Source organism: Mauremys mutica, chromosome 6 (assembly GCF_020497125.1).
Source record: "Mauremys mutica isolate MM-2020 ecotype Southern chromosome 6, ASM2049712v1, whole genome shotgun sequence".
NCBI lineage: Eukaryota > Metazoa > Chordata > Testudines > Geoemydidae > Mauremys > Mauremys mutica.
The window spans coordinates 43,425,129-43,431,144 of NC_059077.1; positions in this window are offsets into that span (position 1 = coordinate 43,425,129).

Sequence of the window (6,016 nt, forward strand, 5' to 3'; positions counted from 1 at the left end):
TTAAAATTTGAAATAAGGGAACCTCAGCAAAATAAGTAACAATATTTGTAATCTCAGTCTATATTAGGAAATTGAACTATTGCTGAAAATTTTCATTTAAAAAAGTTTTGCCGAAAACTAGTTAAGTGCAAAAGTAGACCAATCTCTGCCCCATTCTGGTCCCTCCTTGTCAATCTGTGTGAGGGTGGGATGTAGCCACTCTGGGGACCATGCTTCTGTCCCTTCTCCCTCCCGCTATGTTACTACCTTTAATGCGAGGGACAAAGCTAGAGGGGCACTGTCCTCCTGCACTGCACACTATTGGGCTAGAATTAAAAGAAAAGAAAATGAGGAAAACATTTTGGCTTTCATTGAATACAGTATACAAAGAAACTTTATTAATGTTTCAACTTAGTGCTCCTGTGTAAACTAAATTAATGTGGATTTTAAAAATGCAAAAATAAAGATGAATGAATCTCTTCCATGCTCAGCTCTCAAATATTTGCCCAAAATTATTTCTATTGCTTAATATATTTTACAAAAAATAAGATACTCAATTGTAAGATTTCTCTGAAAGAATATTTCATGGTTTGTTTTTCTATAGTACGATTTTTCTGATTGGAAACATATTAAACTAGATCCTTTATTCCAATTCAACATCATTTTCTTAATAAAAGGAAATGCTTTGAAATATTTTAAAAAGGGATGTATTATATTGGTTAAATCAGAGACCATTAGTGAGCTTCCTGGAAAATCTTTGCGTATAGAACCTGGAGAAGGCAAGAGAGAAGTAACTTATGGCATCTAAGAAACAGACACATTGTACATAGCCTGATAATTCTGTACTTCGTTACAGTATGGTTTACAAATAACTAATTTTATGTCCCCATATGAAATGCACATACAGGATCTCTCCAAAGGCTATGTTCTGTTTGCTTATGAACATGGGTAGTCTAATTTCCTATTGTTATCTCTGATAAGCCTATTTAGAAATCACCTTTGGGAGTCCATATTTAAATATTTTACAAGATAAGTGAACAGAAATAGTAAAACTCATATGTTACAATAAAATATAGGCCTATTTTTAAAAGTAGGCAAGAAATAATGAATAAAGCTCCAATCTTGGAACTTTTTGCATGTGCAGGGACTGCTGTGCCCACATGGATACCATTGACTTCAGTGACTTCAAGCTTGTGTACTACCAGTAAACTCCTTTTTTAAAGCCTAATCAACCTTTGAAAATAAGTTCCACCTAAAACTGCAATGTGTGACTTTTGTTTTACATTGTATGGACTCTGCCATGTTTATTTAACTTAGGTTTGGATAATGTCTCCTTTCTTCCTGTAGATATGCTGGTCTTCTGAATGAAAGTCCTTTTGACAGCATGGGAGTTCTGTGCTTAACATTAGCTGTGTGGCATAGTATCAGAAAAGATCAAATATACACAGTGCACTGGCTCTAGTCAGGGTCGGTCTTATGGTATATATGAATGAAATTTTCAAATTTGAACACAAATACCTTTTATGACCACAAAGCAAACGCCAAAGTTTTGGGGGCATATTGTATCCAGTTAACGTCCCAGTGCAGCTCAAATTGTCATAACATTTAAACAAAAGAGCTCCATTTACTGTGTTTCTGTTTTAAGTAACAGAAACTCATATGCTGTTAAATCTAGCATAGTACAGGCCATTTTAAGGGAGGTATTCAGCCAATAAAAAGAGGGGAGAGACAAGACACCTGAATATCATTTGCCCAGAAAAGCAAATTACACTTTGTACAAAGGAGATATGGCTGAAAAATAGTTGGGTAAGATGGAATTAATCCTGTTCATCTTTATACCTGACACTCGGTTTTTTTTTTTTTTTTTTTTGATAGTTGCTCATTAATGAGGTCCAATTCACCTCTTGCTCATTCAGTTTTATATGGCTGCTCATTGACTTCAGTGGTGTTACTCTTGATTTTCACCAGTGTGAGTGAAAGCAGAATCAGGCCCTTCAAGTGAATGTGATGCTCAGGAGAGGTGCCAGACTGACAACATGGGAAGATGAAGGACTCCAACAGCAGAAAAGAGGTCTCTGATGGAGACCTTGTAAGCTTCCCTACACGCCCCCCGCCCCACCCCCGGTGTAATGATCCTGTTCTGGAGGGGACTACCTTTTAAAGCATGACAGTAGTTTGTTCTCTATGTCCATTTTGGGTATGTTCACACTACAGTTAAAAACCTATGGCTGGCCCATGCCAGCTGACTTGGGCTTGCAGGGCTTAGGCTAAGTGGCTATTTAATTGCAATGTAGACATTTGGGTTTGAGCTGCAGTCCTGGCTCTAGGACCTGTGAGAGGGGAGGGTTGCAGATAGGGCCGGCTCCAGGCACCAGCCCAGCAAGCAGCTGCTTGGGGTGGCCAACGGTGAGGGGCGGCACGTCTGGCTCTTCGGTGGCAATTCAGCGGCGGGTCCCTCACTCCCTCTCAGAGCGAAGGTCCAGCCGCCGATTTGCCGCCGAAGACTGAAGTGGCGGTGGTAGAGCTGCAGATCACGACTTTTTTTTTTTTTGCTGCTTGGGGCGGCAAAAACCCTGGAGCCAGCCCTGGTTGCGGAGCTCAGGCTCCAGCCCAAGCCCAAACATCTACACTGCATTTAAACAGCCCCTTAGGCTGAGAGCCCTGCTAACTTGAGTCAGCTGGCATGGTCTGTGGGTGTCTAACTGCAGTTTAGACATACCCTTAATCTGTTGTGAATGGCAATAAAGATGACAATTGGGATGTAGACATTTGGTCACTAAGAGTTCATTTTACATGCCGGTAGGCCACTGACTTTCAGTAACTGCAATTTTAGGGAAGATCTGAACTAGTGTGTTAGAGGTAAAAGGCCTTTTATCCCATTATTGCCTCTTCCAAATCTATTCTTCTACAATTGTGAGAGATACGAATAGGTATCCCTTTTCACAAGTACCTAAACCAGGCATGTTGCTGTTTGACTAGATGATCAAAGTAACAGGACACAGATAGCTATTTCAACTATGGGACCTTTGCCACAAAGATCTGAAGCACTTTGTTCCCTAACATTTGCCAGATCATAAGTCATAACTAGAAGGTAACAAGGAAAATACTCTAAGACTGAGAGAAGGAATATCTCATCAGTTTCACCTTTAATATAGTTATATAGAAATATTGTTGAAACTTCATAGATTAGCCATTTTTAAAGATGAATTTGACTTGTTCTGCAATGTTACGTTCTTTGTTGAAAGTGTAACAAAGGCACCTGGAATTATAGCATCTTTTGCGCAGTGGATGTCATATTATGTTTTTTAGTGATTACGTCAATTTAGTATTTCATGTAGTATTAACAATTTCTCATTACATAAAATTATTACTAAACTGGCAATTAAGTGGATGTGAAAGATCCATATGTTGAAGTATTCATAACATTTCAATTATGAACTTCATATCAGATGTCTTCCAATATACATGAATGACAATAATGAACAACCTCTTTGCCAAAGCCACCCAGATGAGCTCAATTGGCTCTGCAGTATACATTATATTTACACTAAATCTTGAACACACCTTCATAAATGTACAGACATTAGATTGGTGGCAGCCTTGTGAGTTATGTAGTCTACCTCCTTGCATTATGGCAAAGATAGATCCAATTATTTCCTAAGTATCCCCAGTGGCTGATTGCCAAATCTTGCCAGGAACATTTCCAATTATGACATTTTCTCAGTCCACTCACTCTGTGTCAACTTGTTCTTCCTTGGATATTTTTCTTTACAGGTATAGTTTTTTCCTTACTATCCAACTTAAGAATTCCTTGCTTTGGCTTAATGCCACTATTCTTGATCTTTTGTTGTTGATCGCTTATATTAATTGCCATTCTCTCTTGCAGATATATATATCAGATATTGTATTGTGCATTATGAGCACAAACACAGAGGCCGTCCTGCCATGCATCAGTTTTTTCAATGCCCATTTCTGGTCTGGTGAATTGGATGAGCTGCCCGATACTGGGCATCTCTCGCTGTTTTTTTTAAAAAGTAAAATAAAATACAGGGCTGTCTCTCAGATACTGCAGTGGCAGGTGCCAATATAAGATATATAGACGGAGGATGAGTTGCACTCCATTCATCATTTGATGGTGGTGTTTCTGCATGTTCACGAATCCATCTTTGTTTTCATCCAGAAGATTTGAATGATCTAGGAGTACACTTCTGTAGTATGAATCAGCAATAAGTGGAGGAGCACTAATATTTACATGTATCCCAACAACCAAAGATAGTCAAATTTGAGATTGTTTCAGGGCTCTGTCAAGCACTGTAGGTCAGGGAGACAAACACTGCAATACAGAAAAATAGACTTTGGGGAGGGATAGCCCAATGGTTTGAGCAGTGGCTGGCTAAACCCAGGGTTGTGAGTTCAATCCTTGAGGGGGCCACTTAGGGATCTGGGGCAAAATCAGTACTTGGTCCTGCTAGCAAAGGCAGGGGGCTGGATTCAATGACCTTTTGGGGCCCCTTCCACTTCTATGAGATAGGTATATCTCCATATATATTTTTTTATAATTCAATTTGCACTGATTTCTTACCATATACTCCAGCAACTTAACCAATACTTACTCTCTGTGCTTCTTATTTATGCTCTTGCTACTCAGTGAAACCCCTGTGTTATTACAATCCCACAAAACCTTCTAGCACAGGTGCACTTCCTTCCTCACTTCTTTTTTTCACAGACAAGTCTTCCAAAATAGCCCAAACAATGCTGAGACAGTGGCCCAGACAATCTGAGTGGTACAAAAATCTGGGTTCTGGAAAAACAGATGGAAAGCCAATTCAGAAGTAGAGGAGAGACTTCTGATTCTGGGCTGTCTTTTTTTTTACTCCTTCTTTTGGAACAGAAATTACAGTAGCCTCTTACTCTGTGCTTAAATGTTTTGGCCAGCATGTGCTATGATGTTGACTAGGAGCACGAGAATGTGAATCTGTTGATTTTTCAGAAGTGGCTTGTGATTTAAGGTGCCTCAATTTTTGGATGCTCCCTCTAGCTGCTTGCAGCCCTTTCCTTTGGCTGAAAGCAACTTCTTTGCACTTTAACTTTTCTCCTTGTCCCAGTGGTCCTAATTACCTCCAATCCAACTCCTTGGGTAACTCACAGAAACTCCCATCTGCCCTACAGCCCCATTTTGCTGGATTAGCTACTCCATTTGTCCTTACTACCTGCTATTATCCCCACCCAGTGCCTCCAAATCCTGCCTGTCATGTACTGCTTATACACAGTAGCTTCAGGTCAGGCTCTTGTACCAGATATGGACTGGATATCTGGAGAGATAGAGAGATTTCCAGAGAGATAGACCAGATGTGTTTCACTGTAAAATCCTTTAATACACTCCCAGGAATGGCTGTTGTAAGTTTACACATGATGGCACCTGGTGGCTGAATGGTATAATACAGTTTAACATTCCATTACATATCCCCCTTTAAGCTTTACATACTTTTATCATAATCAGTTTTAGCATTCATGCCATGTCTGTTTACAGCTTCTAAGCTAGTTTCAGGTTTTTCAAATTGCTTCTGCTTTTTGTTCTGTTTGACTAATTCATGCTGCTTAGCTATCTGTATAGCTGTGGGTAGATTTAAGTTTGTCATTAATTGTAGTTACTGTGAGAGGTTTTTATGTTAACTCAATAACCAGTCTGTATGGTATTTTCATATTTTGCAGTCCCCAAAATCAGTTTTCAGCCAATGCATGCAGAGCTCTTATAAAATATTCAACATTTTCTCCTGGTTCTTGAATTTTTTGGTGAATACATGATCTTTCATAAATCACATTTCTCTGAGGTATAAAGTATGCATGAAACATACCCAGAATCCATTGATAGTCGTCTTTGTATCAGCCTTCAGTAAAGGCTAAATATTTAAAGATATGATTTGCCTGCTTCCCTATAGCATAAATTAAAGAAGATACTTGAATGTCTCCAGTTTTCTGGTGGAGTTTTGTAGCAGTGCAAAATCTTGAAAAATACTGCTTCCTGTATCCTGTCCAT